At 40.5% G+C, this 26,255-nt stretch overlaps 1 long non-coding RNA gene across 1 annotated transcript; it reads left to right on the top strand.

The window, feature by feature from the left end:
- Positions 1-3,392: 3,392 nt before the first annotated feature.
- Positions 3,393-13,926, top strand: LOC144288280 (uncharacterized). The gene is made up of 4 exons (XR_013356242.1): positions 3,393-5,324; positions 10,474-10,646; positions 11,432-11,544; positions 12,507-13,926. It is a non-coding gene; the product is annotated as an uncharacterized LOC144288280 (long non-coding RNA).
- Positions 13,927-26,255: the final 12,329 nt, after the last annotated feature.

Here is a 26,255-nt window from a genome sequence, read left to right as displayed (position 1 = left end):
CACCAGTGAGAGGGTTAGAAGCTCGAGGAGAGGCACATGCTCCCCCAGGGAGCACCTGCTCCACCAGCCCACGCTGACCCTAACCCAGCATGCTGGCATTCAGGGTCTCCTGCGCCCAGACAGCACCCTCCAAACTTAACTGTGTTTCTGGTGTCTGCCTGGAATGCTCTGTGGTCATGCCTTTCTGCCCACCCTACCTTCCCCCTAGCAGGAGTGCATGAAACAAAGGAAGGAACCCAGAATTGCAAATTGTGCAGTTCCAAAATTTCCAAAGGCTGGATGGAGATTGTGGTTATTTCTGCTGTTCACATTCTGGGTTTGCCTGAGGGACTCTAGTCGTCTCTGTGCTGCCTCTAGTAGTCACTGGTAGTAGTGTTCCCCTACAGGGTGTCCTGGTCCACAAATTTCTCACCCTGTTTTTAAAATTTTCCATGTGTGTTTTTTTATTAAGATTGTATTTATTTATCCATGAGAGACACACAGAGAGAGGCAGAGAGACAGGCAGAGGGAGAAGCAAGCTCCCAATGGGGAGCCCGACATGGGACCCAATCCCAGGACCCTGGGATCAGTCCCTGAGCCAAAGGCAGATGCTCAACCGCTGAGCCACCCAAGCGTTCCTCTCTGCATTTTTATGTAGGAATTTTATTTAGGATTATTTTTACATAGAGAAGTTTTAAAAGCATTTTTAAAATTAATTCCTTTTTTTCCCTTTTTGCATATTTTTAAAAATCATTTTAAAATTTACATGAGGTTCAATTCCCCTCTTTCAGTGTACAGATCTGTGAATTTTGACAAATTATAGTATGCTAGGGGATCCCTGGGTGGTGCAGTGGTTTGGCCCCTGCCTTCGGCCCGGGGTGTGATCCTGGAGACCCGGGATCGAGTCCCACGTCGGGCTCCCGGTGCATGGAGCCTGCTTCCCCCTCTGCCTGTGTCTCTGCCTCTCTCTCTCTCTCTGTGACTATCACAAATAAATAAAAATTAAAAAAAATTATAGTATGCTATAACAACCATCACAGTCAGGATACAATTCCTTCACTCTGAAAATCTCCCTCATGCCTCAACTTTGTAATCAACATTTCCCCTTCACTCTTAAATCATAGTAAACAACCTTAGATCTTATTTCTATCCCTACAGTGTTGTTCCTTTCAGAATCTCATATAAATGGAATCATACAGCCCTTTTTGAACCGTGCTTCCTTCACTCAGCCTAATACATTTGATTGGCATAATGCATCCATGTTGCTGAGTATCAACAGTTCATCCCTTTTTATTCCTGAGGAGTGTTTCATTTAATGGATGTACAACTGTTTATTTATTCAATTACCCAAAGTAGGATATTTAGGTTGCTTCGGGTCTTGGCAATTACGAACAAAACTACCACAATTATTTGAATTCAGGTTTTGGTGTGAGCATGAGTTTTCAGTTCCTTAAGATAAATACTTAGGAATAGGATTGCTACTATTATATGGCAAGTGTATGTTTAATTTTACGAGGAATTAACAAGTTGCTTCCCAGAGTAGCTCTCTGTTTTCATTCCCATCAGTAATATATGAGAGTTCCAGATGCTCTACATCCTCACCAGGACTCGGTATTGTTAGTTTTTGGTCTTGTATTTCACATTTTAAAAGGTGTGTAAAGGTATTTCATTGTGATTTTTCATTTGGATTTCACTAATGACTAGCAATGTTGAGCATCTTTAATGTGCTCATTTACTATCTATATGTCTTCTTTGGTGAAGTGTCTGTTCAAATCTTTGCCAATCTTTTAGGGTTTGTTTTCTTATTGTTGAATTTTGAAAGCTATTTCTATATTGTGGCTATAATTCTTTTGTCAGATATGTGATTTGCAGATATTTTCGCCCAATCCGTAGCTTGTCTTGACACTATCACAGAGTAAAGTCTATAATTTTGTGAATTACAGGGGGCACCTGGGTGGCTTAGTTGGTTAACTGTGCCTCTGTCACCATCCTGGAGCTCTGGGATCAAGTCCCAGTCGGGCTCCCTGCTCAACGAAGAGTCTGTTTCTCCCTTTCCCTCTGCCCCCACCACCCCTACTCGTGCTCTTGCTAGCTTGTTTACTTTCTCTCTCAAATAAAATCCTTGATATCTTCTCTAAGAACTCTACCAATCCAAGGTTATAGAGATTTTCTCTTATGTTTTCTTCCAAAACTTTTGTAATTGTATGTTCTACCTTCAAATCTATGAACGATTTAAAGTTAATTTTTATGCAAAGTATGCATTAGCATTCATTTTCTTGGCATATTTGTATTCAATATATATATTCCAGTACTGTTTGTTTAAAAACTATACTTCTTCCAGTAAATTGTCTTTTCACCTTTGTCAAAAAATATATTGGACATATTGGTATGAATCTATCTACCGACCTAGACCTATATTCTGCTCATTCATCCATGTGTCTGTCCTTTTGCAAATGCCACACTGTCTTGATTACTGTCATTTCATAGTAAGTTTTTATTTTTTATTTTATATTTTTAAAAATGTATGTATTTATTTGAGAGAGAGAGAGAGAGTACACTATGGGGCAGAGGGAGTGGAGGGAGAATCTCAAGCAAACTCCCTGCTGAGCGTGGAGCCCAACACAGGGCTCGATCTCATGACTTGAGATCATGACCTGAGCCGAAATCAAGAATGGTCACTTAACCGATGGAGCCACCCACGTGCTCCCATAGTAAGTCTTCAAATCAGGCAGCATGAGCCTTCCAATCTTGTTTTTTTCTTTTATAAAATCATTTTATTTATTCTAGTTTCTTTTACTTTGCATATAAAGCTTTATATGTAAAACTCTTTATATAAAGAATTATATTTTCAATAACTAAAAAGAGTCCTGTTGGGATTTTTACTGTGATTATAATAAACCTATTCATCAATTTGGGGAGATCTTCATATTTAGTCTCCTAGTACACAAACACAAAATATCTCTTATTTATTCCTCTCTGATTTCTTTTATCCATATTCTGTAGAATTTAGCATGCAGAGTATGTAACTATTATATTATATAAGTATTTCATTTTTTGGAGCCATTGTAAATGATGTTTTTAAAAATTTCAACTTCTAATTGTTTGTTGCCAGTATATAGAAATATGACTAATTTTTAAAATATTAACTTTGTAGCCTATGACTTTTTTCAACTTACTTATTATTATTTACTAGTTCTAGGAGTTGTTTTTTTTTTTTTTTTAAATTTTTTTATTTATTTATTTTATGATAGTCACAGAGAGAGAGAGAGAGAGAGGCAGAGACACAGGCAGAGGGAGAAGCAGGCTCCATGCACCGGGAGCCCGACGTGGGATTCGATCCCGGGTCTCCAGGATCGCGCCCTGGGCCAAAGGCAGGCGCCAAACCGCTGCGCCACCCAGGGATCCCCTGTTTTTTGTTTTTTGTTTTTTTTTTTAACATATATCCCTTGAATTTTCTACATAGAAAACTATGTTGTCTGCAAGTAGTAGTAGTGTTCTTACTTCTTTTATATATGTAGGTTTTATTTCTTTTCCTTGCCTTATTGCACTGACTAGGACTTCTAGTATGCTGTTAAATAGGAATGGTGAGAATCTTGTGTCAATCTTGAACTTGTTCTAATCTTAAGACAAAAGTATTCAGTCTTCATTATGCGTAATTTATAATGTATAATTTGTAATGTATCATGATGTATAATTTAGATTTAAATATTTAGCAGATGCCTTTTATCAACCATAAATAATTCCTTAAAGAACTTAAGAATTGACTTAAAATACATTATTTTATATTTATATATTATTATAATATATGGTATTATTTTTTTATAGGCCAACGTTTTCATCTGGTAACATTCCCTTCAGCCTTGCTCTAACAAAAAGTGTAACTGGAGTCCCAGAAGGAGGAAAAAAAGAGAAAGGACAGCTTTTATTTATTTGAAAATATCCTCATTTCACCATTAAAGGGGAGCAGAATAAGCCACCCCAAGATGTGCCACTTTGGCAAGTAGATTGTTCTGAGCTGAAGGCAATTAAGACCTATCAGATTCAAGAAAAACTTCACCTCCCCTAAACTACCTAAAAAATTTAGCTATGGGGCCTGGCCCAGAAAGTGAGCTGAGGGTAACTTTTTATCTGAATGACCTATCTGTATGGCCAGGCAAACATCTGATTACCAGACACCTGCTCTTCTCTTCCTCCTATGAATTACCCTCCTGCCCTTTGGAGCCTCAGGCCCTTAACCCATTCCTTGGCTCAACATAGCATACAAGGCTCAATTGTTTGGTTTGTTCTTGAGTCTTGTGTCTTTGAGCTCCCATATAGATGTAATTAAACTTGTCCTTCTCCTGTTAATCTGTCTCATGTCAATTTATTAGACCAGCCAAAAAAACTAGAAGGAAAGAAGGAAAAAATTTTTCTCCCCTAACTAACATTTTAGAAAAATATTTTCACTGGATATAGAACTCTAAAGTCTAGTATGGGTTGCTGGGTTGGATTTTTTTTTTTTTCTTTTAGAGTATTTTTTTCCTTTTGGCATTTTAAAGATGCCATATTGTTATACTTTGCCTTAAGGTTTTAAAAAATATTTTTTAAATTATGGCAAATATGCATGACATTAAATTGACCATTTGAAACATTTTTATGTGTACAGTTTAGTGGCATTAAGTATATTCACATTGTTGTGAAAGCATCACCACCAGCCTTCCTGATAAAGCTCTCTGCATAGCACTTATCACCATCTGATATTTTTGTTTATCCTTAGTTTATTACTTGTCTCTCCCCACTGAAATGTGAGTTTACTAGGGACAGGACTTTGTTCTATTCACATCTATATCCCAAGTGTCTAGAGCATGATCTAGTCCATCCATAGTAAGTATTCAGCAGGTACACATTGAGTAAAAGAAAACATAGCAAGAAAACAAGCAAAAACACTATTCTCCTGTATAATTTTTCTTAAGATTTTATTTATTCATGAGAGACACAGAGAGAGAGAGAGAGATGAGAGAGAGAGGGAGGGAGACACAGAGGCAGAGGGAGAAAAGCAGGCTCCCTGTGGGGAGCTGAGTGCAGGACTCAATCCCAGGACCCCAGGATTACGACCTGAGCAGACGCTCAACCTCTGAGCCACCTGGGCACCCCCTCTTGTATAATTTAAGGAAGGTGATTTACAATGACAGAACTTTGAAGTGTCTTTGGCCATATGAAGGAATGTGATATTATCTGGGTTATTAATGTTTTTTTCTCTGAGCATACCTGAAGGACACAACCCAAGACAAGACGGTGAGCCTCAACTAGAAGGGATGCCCCCGCTGGGGAGAATATCAGAATATGGAGGGAGGAGCAGGACTCAGGTGAGAGTTTATGGTTTGAGAAATCCTTTCAGGTGATAAAGCTTTTCCAGGGAAGCATGTTCATGGCCCTCTTTCCCTGAGCTCCTTCCGCTCCTACTCACAAACCCCATTTAAAGAATTCCGACCTGATCTCACTACTTACTTTTAGACAGTGACCCTGAAAGGTTAAAGATTTGCCCAAGGTCAAGCAATTAATGACAGAGCTGAATTAGAATGCAGGATTCTGATACCGTTTTATAGATTCAAATAAGGAGCAAAGAGAAGAAAGAACGTTAAGGTCCATGTCCCTGGGGAAGAATTCTATAGTGATTAAGAGCAGAGAATCTGGAGCCAGATCATCCTGGGCTCAAATCCTGTCTGTGTAACCTTGAACAATTTAGTAATCTCTTAAATTTCATTTCCTCGTGTGTAAATTCTGGATTCATTTGAATATCCAATGGCCATCTAAAACTCAGCACAGGGAAAGAGCACTAAATGCTCTATTTTCCCTCACCCCAAAACCAGCTCCTCCTCCTCTGTTCCCAGTTAAATGCCAGCCTTACCTCCCCAGAAGCCTATGGCTGATAATTGACAATACCTCTCTTCCTCAAGCTCCCTCACTAACACCGAGGCCTACCAAATCTGCATCCTAAATGCCTTGCCAATCAAATCACATTTCATCCTTTCCCATGGTTTCTCCCCTAGCATTGGGCTATCATCATCTTTTTTTCCCAAATGACTTTGAGTTGACTAACTTCCTTTGTGACCAATGATCTTGCCCCCTCCCATCATTTACCTGCACAGTAACAGCATAATCCATCTAACATCCCCATCAGATCATGACATTATCCTCTCTGATCCCAAATCTCCACTCCTCAAGCATGGCTTTGATGAGCAGCTCAAACTTCCCTTCAGAGCTTGCTTTTCATTATCTCCATGTTTGCATTCTCTGCTTCTCCATATTGAAAATTTTTCAGTCCTCTGAAAATGTTATGCATATTCTATCCTTTGGATATATCTTCAGGCTTCAAGATTTCTTCTGAGAATAGTCTTGACCTTCTTTGTGTGGCCAACTCATACCATTTTGATATCACTTCATCCAGAGAGTCTCATGTGACCCACAGCTTTTCCTAGTAAAATCTGAATCTGGCATCACTCCAGTGTGCTTCCATGACAGCCTGTACTTCCCCATCACATTCCCTCCACCCCATATGTTGATCTATCTACACCTCATCACTAACTCTAAACTGTAAATCCAGGGACTGTGCCTCATATATGTACTATTGTACCTCAGGGGCCCAGCAGTGCTAAGTACATAATGGCTGCTTAACAAATGTTAGCTATTCTCATAATCATCACCATAATGATTGAATAAACTCATAGTTTCAAAAAAATGTTAAATATGATGTACAGTTGCTAGTTCTAAATAATACTTTTGACTAATATTTTTCCTCATTTTTCGACCAAAATTTAACCTTTCTGAGCTCATCTATTATAATAGAACTCAAGGCAAAACACAATTACATCCCTTTGGCATCTTATCATAAAATAACAAGTAATAAAAATATAAAATATAGAACATCTACATGTATATATATATAGATGTTCCAGTGATATGTTCTCCTTAGATTCACTGATGTTCTTGAAGAGGAGCCAAAAACTTACTGGGAGTTCTCTTATACTTGTTGACTCAATCTAGTAAAGGTCAAAGATTACTTTATGTGTTTAAAAAATTCTTTCTGTGAACAAATCATTTAAACTTCAACCACACCTAACTATCCCAAGAACAGAAACATTCTTATTTGATGAACAGCTGGTAACAGGCATCCTGATCTTTCCTAATTCTCTTCTTTGAGCATAGCATTGAATGGCAAAGGTCTTGTTATGAAGATTGCTCCTCCTTCTATAAAGTTGGGAGAGGCCAGTTAATTATGATTGAGTTTTAAGATAATATAAGATCACACACACTAAGGGACTCCATTTAAAATGCTGACTTTCTGAAGCAGAAAAAAAAATCAGCAAAATTATTCAGCACAATCTTATTTTCTTTATACTAATTCTAGAAATATGCTTAAGACAATTTTATTTCTATGGGAGATAAAAACTTGAAAAGACTACTAATTTTCCTTCTGGATAAATTTTAGAAGGAACTGTTGATTTTGGATTCACAGTGAATGTCATAGAGGGTTTTTTTTTCCTAATTAGCAAAATTAAATGAGAACAATGCATCATAAAAAGGCATTTCTATACAAAACTCATTTACTTTATTTCACAAAAAATAACATGTTGAATATTAATATTATATTTTTTGTTAATTTGATTCCATGAAGTAAGGTTATACAGATATATGGTCATGTTCTCTCTCTCATACCTGGCATCCTAAGCAATTAAAATATTTCTGTGGTAAAATCTTAACTTCTGTATTTCAATACTCCCAGGAAACATTACTTATCAAAGCTATATATCTGTAGATATATCCCAGTGTGATAAACTCTAAGTTAAGAAAAATCTGAATGTTCAAAGCAGATGAGTTATGGGTAGAAATTATTTTTTATTACCAAAATACTCTACTAAAAGATTTGTTAACAGTATTCTTGAACTCAGAAATAAGTGTTTGTATCAATGTTTGTAAGAGCAGAGAAAATGAAAGGGAAGACTGAAGATCTGAAATAAAGTGGAAGGTAAATTTATGAGCAAATAAAAATGGTTTGACTTTACAATGTAAATTGATGGAAAAATATGATTTGCTTTGTCAAGCACTGATTTATATAAGAGATAGTATAAAATCTAATAAAAGAAAATGCAATCCTTTACTTAGCAGATTATATATTTGGAAGATTTTGCCTCTCAAAAAAAGATATTTTACCTAACTTCAGTTAGAGTAAAATATAAACAGACTAGACAACATGAGCTAAATTGATGCATAGAAATGCCACCAATGTTACCTAAGCTAATCATTTATTTCTACCTTATCTCATTTCACAAAGAGTGTTGAAAAGCTTATAAAAATAACAAAAACAGTAAAGTAAATATTTAGGCACCTGGAGCAAAAGAAATCATAGCTTTATAGTAAGCTACCTAAGAAATATTTTATATATTTTTTAAGGATTTTACTTATTTATTCATGAGAGACCGAGAGAGAGGCAGAGACACAGGCAGAGGGAGAAGCAGGCTCCATGCAGGGAGCCCAATGTGGGACTCGATCCCTGGACTCCAGGATCATGCCCTGCGCTAAAGGCAGACGCTCAATCACTGAGCCACCTAGGCATCCCACCTAATAAATATTTTAATAAGTGCTTAATCTTAAAATCTTAAACTTAATAAACATTTTCTGATTGATTTGATAATTGATTACCAAAAAGAAAAAGAAAAGCTCTTAATCTCTAGGACAGAAGTATGAGGGTGAGCCAGGGGTAGCTGCTTGGGGGGAGGGAGGAGTCGTTTTTATGGTCCCTTAAAAAAATTTCTAAAATAGCTAAAAAACATGATCCCAATTAACTCAGCTTGCCACACACAATTTCTTGTATGTAAAATATAGATAATTCCATAGTATTGAAATAAATAGAAAAACATTTCTCTCATTGCTTAAAATGTTGAGCATATTTTAAAAGAATATAATTTGATAAGGTATTGAATTATTAACCTTAAAGCACAGAATTATCAAACTCTTATCTTGGTTTGACTTAAATATGGGGACCATATCTTGTTTTTTATGTGCCTACAACACTGTAGGGCCTCAATAATATTTGTTGAGTGCATGATCTAACAAATTAACAATACTTGTGATCTCTGAGGATCACATGGAGGAAAACTAACGTCTTCAGCCAACGGAGACCGAATGGGCCAGTTGTCAGGTTGAATATGAAGTGTTATGTTTGTTTATGCATTTTGCAGGATCTAAAGCACATAGAAATCTTCCTAAAGTCAAGATGATCTAGAAAATCCCAATATTATCCTGAATAGTCCAGCTCAAAGCATAGAGTCTAGGTATTGTTCATCTAAAAGGGACTCTAAAGACTGTTCTTACGATCCCTACTTTTACAGATCAGGAAATCTCTGCCTAATCGAGTCATTTGCCCAATCAACATAGGTAATTAACAGTCCCAATGGAAATTCCACAACATTGGCTGCTTTTATAATTTAATTAGAGTGATGATCAAATAAAAAAAAACAGCAACTTTGTCTTAGTCTGTACTGTTTCTTTTTACTAAATTTCTTCCCTAAATTCAAGATGCCTTGAAGCTGGATCTGAGCAAATGTGGAAAACAGGGAGATTCTGGGAAGCTCCTGGAAGCAACTGGGGCAGCAAGATAAATGAAACTGTCAAACACCTTTCTTCTCTCCCACATGGTAGCAGTAGGGGAGTGGACTTAGGAGGATTCAGGTTTGCCTTTGACAGGGTCTGACTCAGTTCGTTAAGGATACTGTGTATGTTGACATAGAGAGATCTGGACAGACTATTATGTCCAAAAGTCCATTTATCAACTAGATAACAAACTCTTGGAGAGATTTCTGAAGTAAAAAATGTTGCTTGGAATGTAGCCGTATTCCAAGTAAGTGCTCTTGCAGTAACATTCGCAAACCATTATAACCCACGTGTCCTCGCTCTTCCAAGCAGTAGCTGAGCAACATTATCATGCTGGTGCAATCAAATTATTGCTGATCGAAATTAGTGCAGCAAAACAAAAGACCAATTATAGGACCGTTAAGCCCTAATTAAGAAAAATGTACTTTATTGTATGGTAACAGTTTTCTCCAAGTATCATTTCCCACTAAATTAAACAAAGTTTTCAGGGCCTCAGTGAATTCAGATAAGGTACTGTACAAGTACACACACGTGCGCACACACATATGCACACACATACTATGTATATAAGCACACAGCTAGTTCTTGTTAGTCACAGTAGTGATGGTCTATGGGGTCACCATGAACACTGGATTAGCATATATTGACCCATTGCTCCTTAGGAAAATTCAGGGGTAGGTTCCTATGGGCCTCTGGGCACACCACTTTCTTGAATTGATCAATACATGACCTTGTTTTCTGTTGATTCCGTTTAAAGACATTTTATTTAACATATACTGTTGCTTTATTAATATTGAACTCATGACGAACAGTACTAAAACTCGTACCTGAATGAATCTTACCTAACACATGTATTTTCTTTAGAGGGCACATCACAGCCCCACGTATACCCAGGAGGTCATTATAAACAGCAAAATTATCAACAAAAAGCGCATAACAAGCTACTAAATAGACCATGAAAGGGACACTTGTTTATCGTAAGAGAGCTGAAACAAGGAGCCAGCCCATCATCCTGTTCAGCCTCAGCTGGGAAGAAGGTGTGTATCAGTTGACTTGAATTGGTCACTGCTCTCTGCCTACCTGTAAATAGCTGCCAAAGTGCCCTCAGTATGGATTTGGGGGTTACGGATAAATTTTAGCAAATAAGTGGATTCATGAATACTGATTCTGTGAAATAATGAGGACCAACTGGACACAAACTACGTGCATCCATGGTGTACATGTATGTATTGGTGTGGGCATTTCTCTGATGATCAAGTAAGTTTAGTCCAATGTTGTTGGCAGTTGTGACTATTAGCAATCACAGTGTCATTTCTAAAATGTAACAAGACCATGATATTCCTACATCACAGGTTAAATATGTAGGAAACCCTGTGTTCTGGGGGCAGGGGGAGAGGGGAGTTTAGGCGGCTCTAAATTTTCCATCCTTCTTAGTCTACGGAGTTAGAACTGTAGCTTTTCTTGAGCCTTTCAAAAACCGCTTTATTTCTCTTTGTTATGCTTGAATGAGACAATATTGTGGTTCTTATTTTGTTGAAAATAGAAGGAAATTGGAAACTTGGAAGCCTCCCCTATCTTTCTGGAGGAGAGAAGAGTGTGAGCCTCCAGCTCTGCCCTGGTCAACAGCAACTTGGCACAAATCCATGTAGAGAGGAAGGGGTATATAGACTTTAGATCTGTTTATTGCCTGGCTCTCTTATTTTCTGTGTGATCTGCATCTGTAAGATGAAAATTATAGTGTCCACGTCATGGTAGTGTTATGAAATCAGTAGAAATCATTTCTGTTAAGGACTTTGTGTTTTGTTCTCATTATCATTAACAGTAACAATCATCATTGTCATGTGAAACATGGAGAGTATAGCAAATTCAACCCCAAAAGAGATACAAAGGCAATTTGACAAAATCAACATCTCCCCAGTCATCCTAGATTTGAAAGTAAGTCTGCCGATTTGAAAGTAAGCACAGCTGGTCTGTGTCCCTAGAGAACCTTGTCATGATAAGCTTGACCCTCTGGCGGGACTACTTTCTCCAAAACGCTTGTGTGCCAATCATTCCGGGTTGTCCCAGCCATCAGCTGTCCCAAGAGCATTAATCGTCACCCCACCCTCCGCAGAGCTCTGGTGTTCAAGGTCCACGTAAATGATTCCATAAGAGAGAGCTGATCTTAGCTTAAGGCCAATGGAAGGAGTGTTAAGTGCTAATGAGGCTTCTGTACCCCTTCTGTCTGTCCTTGATTTTGCTGTGATTCTCATCTGCTACTGCTAGACCATAAAGAATAGAAAATTTTGAGGCTAAGGAGCTGTGATAGGGAAAGAATATTGCTTGAAAAAAAGATAGAAATCAGAACAGAAATGTATATAATAGGCATATGTTAATAATGCATGTATTATATATGAAATACTATATATGTAATATAGAGAGAGATCCAGGCATTTGTTATAAACAGTTATCAGAAAACAAAAGAGCAAAACTACTAAAAGTCACATTTTCCTGCACAGAAAATGTAGAGATCCACAAAATCATGAGCAGCTTTAGATGATAGTGAGTTACCTAACACTTGAGATGACCAGAGAAGACTAGGTGCGCAAGTTGTCGATCATACAGCAATGAGTGTTGGCTCATTCTCTCATTGAACTGGTCATCAGTCACAGAGCTTCTGTGGGGTGGCAGTCACTGCAGGAAGCAGTGCAGTCTTTGCTTCTGAGGAGCTCATGTCCAGGGGCATCATTCAGAAGAGTTTTTTAGAGACTGCGCCTATCTCTCAACTCAGGGATTCTATAATTCTATATCTTTATGTTCAGGGCTGCCACATAGCAGGTATGCTCTAGGCTATTAAGATATGGAAACCCTATTGGCTACTAAAATACTAAAATTTTTCCATTCTGCTTGGTAAACAGCCACTGTGGCAGCAAATTTAACAGAGGACCGAATGAGAGGACTCCGTGGGCTCTCGAGGAGGAGTGGGAGAGCCTTACTGTTTTAAAGACTCTTTGCTGTTTATCCTCCTTACTTTGCGGGAGTAACTGCAGAATTTTTCCTTGGAAGTGATTTTTCTTTTTGAATGGGAAAACGCTTTAATAGACTTTACACTTACACCTAATCTGGGCGGGAATGGTTTGGACAGAACAAGACCAAAATTTCTCTATGTAAAAATGCTACCTTCCTTGGACAGTGATGCACATCTGTTGTGCTGTGGGCTCTTGGGTAAGAGGCAGCACGGGAGACCAAGGAGCAGGGACTCAGGGAGAGGCAAAGATGGGAGAAGAGGCTCTGGCTTGCAGGAAGTAGATGCCAGTGATTTGCAGGAAGGCGCACATGGGCCGAGAGTGGAAGTATCTGTAATGGTCATAAGCTAAGACCCTGCTGCCTTCCACTATTCTCCTTTTCTGCACTGCTAAACCCCCATGCAAACCTCCCATCTTTAGTCAAGACTGTTATGCCAGCTGCCTCGCTTAGTGATCCCTGAGGGATTAGGAAGGGACTGGGGAGAGAAGTCTTCAGCTTGCAGGTGATGACAAGGACACCAGGGGTAACCAACAGGAAATCTGGAGCCACTGAGCCAAACGAGACAGGGTAGGTGGCAAGCAGAAGCTCCTGGGAAGAACTTCTGCGATGAGGGCCAAGGCAGTGTGTTTGGATATGAGAGGCTGGAAAATGTGGCAACTTGAAACACTCCCATTTTCTTGGCAAATATCAAATTGTAATATCTTTAATAACTTTTTAAGGAGGTTAGCTGTTGTACATAACTAAATTCTTAACATAAAAGTGAAATCTTTGGGGGTATGTATCGCTCACCCATAAATACCAAAACCGTGACCAAAATAAAAAGACTTGCTTTTGTTTGTATCAGCCAGTGGGGTCTCTTGGCCTCTACCCCTTGCCCTGCCCCAGTGCAGTGTGGACCCTCTGGTCTATATGCGGGCTGTCAGCTGCCTGTTTTCTCCCCCCACCCACACCCCCACCATGGTCTTACAGACAGTTGCATCCTGACTTAAGGAGCCACTGTGTTAACATTTCTCAGGTGCTCACCACCAGTGCCCTCGAGGCACAGAACAGTTACAACTCTTAGAGATCAGTCATAATCACAAAACTATAGTTTTTTTTGTTCATTCTGACTACATAAGGAATTGTGCTTTATAGTAATTCTGGAAAATACTAAAATTACCAAGAAAATTTTAACGTTACCTATAATTTCACCCCCTCAAGTCACCTTAATATATGTGTGCATTTCCACCTCCCAGACTTTTTTCTATGCATTAAAAAAAAAAAGACCAGGATGATACATTATATACAATTTTATATTCTGTTTTATTTCTACTTACTGTATAATGAATATTTCCATCATTAAAAATCCTTTGAAAATAGAATCTATAATGACTACACAGTATTTTTGTATGAAATTTACTAAACATATTAGAAAAAAATTTTAGTGTTATAAACACATCCGAAAGAAAAATGGGCAAATGATATGAACCAGGAGCTGGTAGGATTTAAAGTCTAAATGTCCCACAAATACAAAAAAGACATATCAATGTGTTAATATTAAAGAACTGCAAATTAAGCACAATAAGAGAATTTTTTCCTTATAAATTGCAAAACATTTAAAACACTTGATAACCCCTCGTGTGGGTGAGGACACAGAGAAATAAATATTCTCAAAAAATAGCATCTTCTAGGGTATTATGACAATTGCAGTATTGTTTGTAACATAGAAAATTGGAAACAACTCAGATATCCACTAACAGAGGATTAATTCGACAAATTATAGTAAGTTAATACAAAGAAATGTTATGGAGTCTTTGGAAAGAATGAGATACATTATGCACATGCCATCATTAAAGATGTCCAGTATGTATTGATGTTTTATAAAGTTAAAAGTTCAAATAATGCTGCAAAATACTTTGGACTCTATACACATATTCTGTTTAGTGTGGGGAGACTGATTAGTTTCTGGAAATGGGAGCTTCCTTTGAGTCAGATGGTTATGCAAGTCATTACAGCCCTGTACTTTGGGAGCTGAATTCTTACATTCAACATTGGCGATGGCTTCTCCTTGCTCCTTAAATTCCTTGAAATAGTTGCAAGATACCAGCTACAGTTTACGTAATTGGAGGCCCATTCTTCCAGGCTAAGGTGTTATTTATGATGACTTTCATAATGTCAAAGTGTTCCCAGAGTCACCAATTGCCTGTTAATCTTTATCCTCTGCTTCCTAGACCACTGTCATTAAATGTACCATGAAGGTTCAACACTTTAATTTTAACTACTAGCATGATTCTCTTCTTTTGTTTCTTTGGGCCAGGTGCAGCACCATGGATACCAACAAATGTTTAAGCATTTACTGTAAGTATTAAGCACCAGTAAACCTTTTGATAGTCAAGAGTAGCTTAAAGTTTCTTCCAGAATTCAAAACAAATAGTAGAAAGAGAAGCCCAGGAGCACAAATAACATGTATTGCATAACAACCTGTGGGAGACCTATGGAACTCTCATTGGTTAAGGGCAGTTGCAATCTGGAGCAGAAACCCTCACTGGCCAAAAATGTGTAATCGAATCAGCTCTGCTGGCTCTCACTAGGGTGAGAACAGTACACAGTATAGAGGAAATATGTGGCAGTAAACTGTAATCATATACTAAATGAATATGTATTTTGGATAATATTCAAGGGACAAAGATGGTATTTCAAATCATCATCATTTAGGTGAGTTAAATGAGATGCTGCCATAAGCCCATTTTTTTAAAAAAGAGAGAAATATTGCATGAGTAATAATGCTGATATATGCAAAGAAAACTATTTGGAGGAAATTATAGCAAACAATCAACAGCCTTTATGTCCAGAATATGGGAATATGAGATACCTGTAGTTTTTTCATTATCCATTGATGTACGTGCATGCATGTCAGGACAATATCATTTCTGTATCCATGAAGAGAAAAAGTTATTACAGGGGAATGAATCAGATTCATTAGTTTTACTTCTGCTGCACTAAATATCAATAAACAATAGAATTCCTAGACTTTTGAGGTCGTGAATTTAAAAAAATGTATATACCTAGTCAAGTTGTCATTGCAAGAATTCCATAAACGTCTCAACTGAAACAATTCCTTGAAAATGACACTCTGAGAGATCACAAATTGAGAACTCAAGCATAGAAACTCTTAATACCAAGAGGTTAGTGGTGACCTTTGAAACCCATGAAATCCTAAAGAGTCATTGTACAAATTGGTTACAAACAAACACAAAATCCTAAATCAATTCTTCATAAAGAAGATACATAATTAAAAGATATTTTAAGGGATCCCTGGGTGGTGCAGCGGTTTGGTGCCTGCCTTTGGCCCAGGGCGCGATCCTGGAGACCCGGGATCGAATCCCACATCAGGCTCCCGGTGCATGGAGCCTGCTTCTCCCTCTGCCTATGTCTCTGCCTCTCTCTCTCTCTCTCTCTCTCTCTCTCTGTGACTATCATAAATAAATACAAATTTAAAAAAAAAAAGATATTTTAATAATGACACCCTAGGTTTGATATATATATATATATATATATATATATATATATATAGCCTTCATATAAAAGAACAAATAAAACATGGGGGAAAAGACGACAAGATAAAATAAAATGATAAAAAATGGTGTGTCTTGATAGAGCCAGTGTCAAAAAGCATCATTTTGGTAATGAAATTATTATTTCAAGAGATATAAATTAAGTAATATTGCTACAACTATTAGAAATTTGTAGCTGCTAGAGTAGATTAAAAACAAACAAGATATAGTTTGTACAGTAAAATGACCATAAAGAACAAAGAAGTATTAAAGAAAAACAAAACAGTATGATAGCAATAAAAGTAACCCGAATGATTGCAACAATTTATATAAACAATAAATATAAATATAATAGATTTCAAGAAATCTAATTACATAGCAAAAACTGTTAGTTTGGGTTGTTTTGTGTTGTTTTTAAGAGAGATAGTACATGCAGCAGAGAGAGAGAAACTTAAGCAGGCTCCATGCCCAGTGCAGAGCCCCACTCGGGGCTCCATCTCACAACCCTGAGATCATGACCTGAGCCGAACTCGAGAGTCAGACCCTTAATCAACTGAGCCACCCAGGCGCCCCAACAAAAACTCCTAGTTTGAGTTTTAAAATGCAGTCACAATTACTGCTTCTAAGAAACTCAAAATGACACAGAAGAAAGAAAATTCTCTAAAGCAAAGTTAACAATATAGAGGAGGCAATATTGTGGATGCTGGTTGATGTTCATAGGCCCTGACAAATTTCTCACATGTTCTTTTTTTTTTTTTTTAGGATTTTATTTATTTGTTTGTGTGTTTGTTTGTTTATTCATGAGAGACAGAGAGAGGGAGAGAGAGGCAGAGACACAGGCAGAGGGAGAAGCAGGCTCCATGTAGGGAGCGGGACATAGGACTCGATCCCAGGTCTCCAGGATCACGCCCTGGGCTGAAAGCAGACACTAAACCTCTGAACCACCCGGGCCACCCCATCTCACATGTTCTATATATTTTTCTTGCACAGCTCTACTGCTTCTCTGGCTACCTGTCCTTATCTTGACCGTCATGTAATAATTGTACAATAGAGAGATGGCTGCCTGAGTTTCTCCTTGGTAAAGACAGTTTTTCTGAGTTTGAGGGCAAAGAGATGGGACCTAGTGCAAAGAAACTCCTTGCTTCATTTTAGGCTTGCTGGTTTACTCTCCCAGATACCAGAGCTCCAAGAAGCTTGTAGTTAGTGTATATTTCAGTCATTCTGCCAATACTGAGGCTAGTAGTATGCTTGGTTTGGGGTCGTTTTCTAAATTTGTTCTTTCTTTCTTTCTTTCTTTCTTTCTTTCTTTCTTTCTTTCTTTCCTTCCTTCCTTCCTTCCTTCCTTCCTTTCTTCTTTCTCTCTTTCCTTCTTTCTCTCTTTCCTTCTTTCTTTTCCATCTGGATGCCAAATTTCTTTATGATGGGACTAATGAAAGAACTTAAGTAGATGTTTCGAGATGGTCATTTCCTAAGTTTCAAGGAGGGATGGAGCAAGGTAGTATCAAGATTTCTAGGCATCTCAAATCAACAGTTCTCTTCCTTTGTCTTGGAAGTGAACGGGTCATCCTCTTATCTGACTTTGGTGTATCTGTCCTGGACCCCACCTTCCCCTTCCCCCCGGGGAAGCCTCGGAGAACATTGGCATCTATGGATTTAGCTGTCACAGATTAAATACTGGTGGTTTTGGCCTTTCTTCAGCCATCCCAATGGTACACGACACATGGAAAGCTGTCACTTGACTGGGGAACAAATTCGAATTGTCTGCTACCAGGCTGGTATGTGGCAGCACTAATACAGCTACTGAATGAACTGGGTGACCGCCCAGCACTCACATCCCCATGACTTTGTTGTCTGCTACTCACTAATGAACACCCAGCATTTCTGCTGAAATGACTTTCTTTCATTGCTTTACTTCTTGGAAAAAGAAACTGCCAGTAAGTGAAAGAGAAACGTTTTAATGATAGTTGAAATGGCCTGAGATGTGAAGTATGCAAGCAGAATATGTGAAGGGAACATGCTGCGTGAGAAAAATAGGAGCCTGCAGAAACATCTTTGTAGGTGCAAAGTTAGGTATTACAGGAAACATTAGGCCCAGAGAGATGCTGAGGGCCCACTACACCATGTAGCATAGATCCAGTTAAGTTCCTATTAGTTATTCCGAGTGAAAGTTATGGAAGCTGTAAATGTTTCGATCCAGTTCCATGGTTGAGGAAGGCAGCAGCGAATAACGTGTGAAAGGAGCAGGTTTTACAACTATTCTCATCACTACCAGTTATGGAACCCTTGCTAAGTCCACAGCATGTGTTAAACTCAATTGACTTAATTCTCAAAATATATCCATCAGGTTTGTATTAGGATCTGCAGTTACACATAAAGAAACAAAGGCTCGAGCAAGTTAAGTGTCTTTCCAGGGCCACCCAGCCGGACAGGAGCACAGTGGAAATTTGAACTCTTCAGGACACCTGGATGGCTCAGTGGTTGAGCATCTGCCTTCAGCTCAGGTCGTGATCCCGGGGTCCTGGGATCAAGTCCCGAATCGGGCTCCCTGCAGGGAGCCTGCTTCTCCCTCTGCCTGTGTCTCTGCTTCTCTGCGTCTCTCATAAATAAATAATAAAATCTCTAAAAAAAGAAAAGAAATTTGAGCTGTTCTAACCATGACATCTCATGGCCTCCCTCCGGGATACTAACAATAGCCTTTAAACTATACTCCTACTCACTTAAGGGAAGAATCTGTAATGGGGGCTCCATTTTAGCTATAAGGCCAGTAAGAGTAGAGAAAAATGTAGTGCTTCCTAAGAGTAGGGTAATTCGTCTTATCCAGGCTACTTTGCAACAGACCATCAGAAGGAACGAGGTAACAGGGCCTGGAATGGTACTTGCCCTGGTCCCGGATTACACACAAAGTCTTTTACTTTCCCTTTTCCTATGACACAACTGCACCCCACTGTTGGCTCTCAACACAGATGTTGAGAATTATAGAGCTGGGAGCAAATTTAGAGCTCCTCCAGGGAAAACCATGTCATGTTATGGGTGAGACAATCAAGGGCAGAAAGATGAAGGAGCGGGTCCAAGGCCATAAGGTGGTTAGTGAAACAACTAAGACTAGAACTCAGGCCCCACGGTGCCGTGTGAACAGTTGTGAAAAGCAGCCCTTCGCTCTGTTCTACCATTGACGTTTTCATAAAACCCGTGCGTCAAGTGAACAGCAAATTGGTTCATTCTTCTTCGCTTTCAGCGAGCAACATTCTCCCAGGACCATTTTCCAATCTCACAAGAAGTAAACGGAAGCCATAGAAATCGAATGGACAATTTAAAATGAAACATGTGTTAGAAGAAAAAGAAAAGGCTCATAAAGCTCTGTAAAGGAACACACGCCTAGAGCACACAGGGTGACTCAGAGGGCGTGGTGAGGGAGCAGAAAGAGAAAACTGATAATCACCGGGCAGGCCAAACAAAGCGAATGCCATGGAACCTCTATTCTTCTTGCTCAGGGACAAAGGCTAATAGGCATCTGGTGCTCCGAGGCTGGTATTACATCCCCTGCAAGGAAGAGGTCATGGACAGAAGAGCTGAGTGTATGAAGCTGAGCACTGCGCTCACACCCTCCGCTGCCCTCCTCTCCACCCCTCGGCCCTGCTCTGGTGTAGGCCTGGGCTCTCTCAGTTGGAAATGGCCTCCATGCCACGTCACTGACTGCAGGGATGTGTCAGGTTCATGCCAATTTGTCAGCTCAAGCCAGGTGGTTAATACCTCACTGTATCTTACAGGACAAAATCCAAGCTCTAACTTTTTAAGACTGGCATTCATCCAGACCTCGGCCAGGTTGGCTGATCTCCTGTGTTCCGCTCCGTGAGTCCCCATCCTATTGGTTGGCCTTCGCAGTGTGCCCCAAATATGCATTATACATTTCCCACCTTTACTCCCGCGACCTGAAATTCTCATTCCTTTCTCTCCCTCTTTCCCATGTTCTTCTGCCAATCCCAAACTACCAAACCCTTCCTGGAGCTTTCCTTGAGCATCCTATACACCACGTTAGTGACTCTTGGGGCTGTCGCTGTGGTTACAAACAGGTAAGACACATTGCATGTCCCTATGGCAGGCACGCCCATAGTGCTTCCTGCTGGATTATCCCATTAATCTACACAACAATGCCATGTGGTGAGCATTGCTTTCTTGGTGGTGAGTGGTAGGAACTCCAACTCAAACTGGATTAACACATAAAAAAGTTATTGTCTCACTTAAATGGAAAGTCTAGGGACAGAGGACAACTCCAGCGATGCCACCAGGAACCAGGCTTTCTTCAGGTCTTGCCTCAGCTTCTACAGCGTGGCTTCTTTGTAAGGCTCCGAGAGGGAATGTGGAGCTTCAGGCCCTCACCTCTCAACACCCGGTCCAGTGGAAGGCAGTGGGAATCTTTGCCAGAATGTCTCACAAAGGTCTCCTATTGCCTCCATGCTAAGAAGAGGTGATTTGGCCATCTCTGAGCCAATTGTTATAGCCAGAGGAATAGGATTTGAGCCTGGCTTTGCCCAGTCTCAGAGGTCCCCTGCCACCCCCACTAAGCACACAGGCCAAAACTGGTGAAGAAATGGGAGTGTGGGGGATCCCTGGGTGGCTTAGTGGTTTAGCGCCTGCCTTTGGCCCAGGGCGCGATCCTGGAGTCCCGGGATCGAGTCCCGCGTTGGGCTCCCAGCATGGAGCCTGCTTCTCCCTAGTCCTGTCTCTCTCTCTCTCTCTCTCTCTATCATAAATAAATAAATAAATCTTAAAAAAAAGAAAAAAAGAAAAGAAAAGAAATGCTAGTGTTAAAGGAAACAGAGTTACCAGGAAGCCAAAAACCACACATGTCACATGGGAGTTCATGAGACATTTTGACAGTGAAAAAATTTCTGCACATTAAAAATAAAACGGGTTCTGTCTATCTAGACAACATGGGAAATATCTTTATTAGTGAGTCTGAGTGACAGAAAACCATTTGGAAGTTGGCCATCAGCAACTATTTTCTGAAGTTGTCTTTGGTTAGACCAGAAGATGAAAACCATGAACTCACTTTTCAAGTCACCTCATAAAACATTGTTTGAAATCTGCTACCATAAGATTGCATTCTATTGTTGGAACTAATGCAAAAATGAACTTAAAATGTGTTCATTTTTCTCAAAGAATTATTAGACTGGCAATCTGAGTGAGTTTGCTGTTATTAGTTCCAACCAACTCAGATATCGTGGTAGCCAAGTGCTTGCTGAACGTGTATCTTCATGGCCACTTAGCATACGGTGGTTGCAAGGCAAATTTACGTGCCTGGGTTTTGCTGCTTACTCTTGCCATGAGACAGCAGCTCTTTCTTCTCTTCTTGTGTGCACTTTATCTTCTAGCTAACTCAGCACTACAGCACTTCTTGAGTCCGTTTGTATCTCACTGTACAATTGCTTATCTCTGCCTTGCAAATTGCCTTTCAAAATCAATAGTAGGGCAGCCCCGCTGGCTCAGTGGTTTAGCGCCGCCTTCGGCCCAGGACATGATCCTGGAGACCCGGGATCGAGTCCCGCATCAGGCTCCCTGCGTGGAGCCTGCTTCTCCCTCTGCCTGTGTCTCTGCATCTCTCTCTCTCTCTCTCTCTGTGTGTGCCTCTCATGAATAAATAAAATAAAATCTTAAAAAAAAATCAATAGTAAATTGACCTCTATAAGAATTCATAGAAATTAATTCCCATGTTCATGGCCTGGTATCCTCCCTAAACCTCCTTTTGAAATATCACAGAAATGCAAAAGAAGTTTCTTACATTATAATAATGTAACACTAATAGGTCTGTGCCAGGCACTGGACAAAGTCTTTTATATTATCTCATCTACTCCTTACAGGTGCTCTGTGAAGCATGAACATAACTTGGCTCCATCTAACAGATAAAGGAACTGAGGTTTGGTGAGATTATCAAAGTCAGTTACCCAAGGCCACTGAGTCAAGATTCAAACCCAGACGGTTTGCCTGCAAGCTCCTTAACAAACATTCTAGAAAATGCGTTATTGACAACCATGCAGTTTTTTGCTATAGTGAACATGCACTAAAATAATAATAACAGTGAGGATAACGCTGAAGGAAAGAAGCACTTTGATTATTCATGCAGGGAGGCATGTTTTCCCTCCAACCTCAGGAGACCAGGTACTCCATGCTCTTAGACTGAGTCAATTGCAAATATTTAGTTAGATTCACATTCTCAAAGTGGCAAGTTCCCAGTTGGGCTCCCTTTTAGCTTCCCCACCCCGCTCTGTGGACCACGCAGTAAATCCCAAGCCCTCCTCCCCTCACCCACCCCAACACAGAGGAGGTGAAGTCTGCAAATATTGGCGTCAGAGGCAGGAATGTATACATCTTGCCTTGATTGGTTGCTGCCTCATTCCCCATACCCTTCTGCAGCCCCAGATTCAGACAAAATGGGCGAGATGTGGGCAAGGCCTGCCACAGCTAGTCTTGTTTTCCATGTTTTTGAGAAACAAGGTGGCATCAGGAAGGAGTCTAAGGGTCATCTGGGAGACCCTCCTGCTCAGTGGGTCAGGATACCCACCCAGCACACCCACCCTGCCCAGTGGAGATACCCACCCATCCCCAGCATCTGAACAGGTCAGTATTTAACGTGTGCCTGACTCCTCCCAGTGACAGGCAGCTCACTGTCTTAAAGAATCAACCTGGAGCCTCAAAAGGGCTCATGCCCCATGAATAGCCCCTTCCTTTGAATATCAGAGTGAAAAACCACAATGATGGGTACATTTCCTCGTCCTCCAAACCTCCCAATAGCCTTGATTTCTGTTCCCCCTTATCCTACTTCTGCAAGAGAAGATACCTTTGACAGGTAGAAGGTAAGTGGGTGTGGTGCCCATCTCTGCCTAGGTTTTATGTACCTCCGGCATGCAGAGGCTGGCAGCCAGGAGCATTCACCAGCTCCGTGGACTCAGCCCTCAGAGCCTCTTGGTTTGCAGAGGAAAGGACAGATCTCTTGGCTTCAATATAAGAAATGAAAATAAAGCTTTCTCTCTTTTAGTCAAATATTAACTCACTTCCCCTTTCCTTCTCCCAGCCTCAGGTAAACATTGAGGAAATGAGATGGTGGCAAATTCCCAGGCGCTTTTAAGTGGTTGCTGCAGGATTCTCTGAATTAGCCCCATCTGGCGGTTTGCTGGAGTATGATCCGCAGCCCTAGTTTCTCCCCAGGGTCAAGGGCAGAAAGGGGAGAAGCTGAAGGTAATGCTCACGCTGCGGCAGCCTGCACTGTGCTGGGCATGGTTATGTCCCTTATTGTCTTGTTTAATCCCCACAACCTGTGTTGGAGGTGTTACACTCTCTCTGAATGAGGCACCAGGGGATTAAGCACCAGCTGGGCCTGGGACCCTAATCCTCACCTGCCTGACACCAGAGCCAATACCCTTTCCATAACACACCCCAGAGAAACCATCAAGCAGCATAGATGTGGTTTATAGGATTCGGAGACCAGAATTTAGTAGGGGTAATATTGACTTTCTCATGATTTTGAGTAGACTTTTTAGTTTGGGATGGGGTGGAGAAGGGAGTTGTTTTGTTTTTCTCAGTTTAGACTTTAGGTTAGATTTTTAGATTTAGTAGATCTTTAGTTTGGAAGAGGAAAATTTCATAAATTAAAAAGTCGAACAGCAATACACATTTTAGATATGTGGCTTTCTATTTCCATAGTTGAAACCGATAGAATTTATAAGATCCACTTCTGTTTCCATTAAGACTATTCTTCCCCTAATTCTTTCATTTTCAAATGGGAAGAGTGTTTACATTTCAGGTCCCAGAATTGTGTCAAGTTCATTTTTTTTATCAACAGTAAAAAGAATATACCACCTCCGTTGTCGCGTTTTTCAAGACTGCTAAGTTCAATTAAATGTCAACATTTACCACAGAATAACCAACCAAAAACAAATTTTGGGTTGTCTTGATGTAATGTCATTAAAGTTTATTAAATGTAAACATCAGAATCCCCTCATGGAAATCCACAGAAATAGAACTGGAGTCACCTCAGAAGACTGCCATCCAGATGTGCTGATGGAGTGTCCAAGGTCACAGTGGTCATTGAAATAAACCTGATATTCATTGGTCCAGGGGACTGGTCTCAGTTGAAAAGGGACACTACATACATTCTAGTTGCCATCATGTTTACCTAAGGGCCTTTGCCTTAAGTGCCCATCTCTCTATGACTGCATGGAGAAGCACCATTCTGTGTGGCTGCCAACAACTTGATTCCTTTGGCCCCATCCTGGGAGACAGCAGGAATGGCTCTTCCTCTCAACCAGCATCATGCAAGCCCTGCTAAGTTACCAGTACATATTTATGACCACCTCTTCTCCCACTATGGGGGAAAGGGAAGTCTTCCTCATTGTGTTTTTGTCAAGAAAGCAGAACACTGGAGCCTACCACCATGGTTTTTCTTGGAATGGAGATTCACTGTCAGTCATGTGGAAAGTCCTTATAGATGAACTTCTCTGGGGCTCTAAGTTTTCTGAGACTCCCTACCTGAGTGATGAGAAGGGTCTCAGAGAAGACTTTGGTATATAATGAAATGAAGGTGAGCGGGTCACTCCATTTTTCTAAATTCCTGTGAAATTTAGTTCTGGTTTATTAATGATCCTACAATGTCTCCTTTCAGATTGACCACGATACTTGAAACAAAGCTCTCCAATTTCTCTCTCAGGTATCAGAAAGAGAGAATCCAAAGACAGTAATCCAACTGACTCATGATATCCAAAAACAGTCTTGGCAGGAATGGGCATAAAGAAAATGCCTCGCACCTCTCCCAGTCCTCTAGGGCAACAGCTGCTCCATGTTTATGTTGAGGATTCATAGAGACAGGTACATCTACCTGGGCACCTGGTGTATCAGCAGCTAGTTGGAAAGTCCTTGAGCAACTTTTGGGTAAAGCCTCCACATGCAGAAGTGGGAGAGAGAGAGAGAGAGAGAGAGAGAGAGCAGAGGAGGAACAGAGACAGGTGGAAGACCTGGAGGAATGGGGAGGAGGAAGAAAGGGAGGGGGTAGGAAGGAGGGAAAAAGGAGAGGATAGTATGAGAGAGAAAAGGAGGATGGGAAGGAAGAGGGAGATAGAGCCAAGAAAGAAGACAAAGGGGAAAGGAGAAGCAAGGAGTGAGCCAAGGCCCATGGCATCCATCCTTCCAGGCTCACTTGATGAAGAGACAGTCTTCTGAGCTGCATGTCATGAAGCCAGGGGGATGAGAGGCTCTGTGTGCCCGGCTGGGCTGTCTCTGGTTTCACAGTCTGGCTGGCCAAGCCTCTGGGAGCAGGCATGTCACCTGGCACCTGCTGTCATGGCTTCCCTTATTCTGTTTGCGTGCCAACCGGCCCTCCCAGGCCGCCGGATGGACAGTCCATGGGAAAGCAGTGGGAAAGCCCCCGGGGAGTGGGACGTGGCTTCCCACTGCACTGTCAATGCCGTGAGAACCTCAGGTGCAGGTGTCAGGTGTCCAGCCCTTGGGAGGACGGCAAAGAGGGGGAAACACAATGGTGAGGCTGGCCAAAGGGAGGCTTCTGTGCTTTGCCAGTTCTGTTTTCTTCCAGGCCATGAGAACTCCTCTGTCCCTTTCAATTTGCTTTGTCCCAATCGGGGACAGATGTTGCTCCACGCTGGGACATGTGGAAACAAGAACTTTTCTTTTTCTTTTTTCTTCCCATGCCCACCACCCCCCCCCCAACCCTGGCTCGACAATTTACAAGAAAGGTTGACTCTAAGCCTTTTCAAAGTTTCTAGAAACACCAAGTGGACTGTGAATCAGAGAAAACAAAAGACATTAAAAAGAAGAGAGGTTAATTAGAAAGAGAAAGAGATTTTCGAAAGGGTCAGAAGACACAGGTCATTTACATTTCTGGTATGAGCTTTAGCCCCCTAGAAAACAAAGCAAGAATAGAGGGGGCACATTTTCCTCCATCTGTGTCTCCTGTGCGCACAAATCTCCAGCTACTGTCCCATCAGAATCTAAAATTCTCAAACTGAAAGTGACCTCATAGACCATTTATTCTAATCTTTTCATTTTCAGGATATAACAAATGAAGCCGGTGAATCAAATCCCCTGTCCCAGGCTGACCAG

This window comes from Canis aureus, chromosome 18 (genome assembly GCF_053574225.1).
Source record: "Canis aureus isolate CA01 chromosome 18, VMU_Caureus_v.1.0, whole genome shotgun sequence".
In the NCBI taxonomy this organism is placed as follows: Eukaryota; Metazoa; Chordata; class Mammalia; order Carnivora; family Canidae; genus Canis; species Canis aureus.
This window is presented reverse-complemented; position numbering and strand designations above follow the sequence as displayed.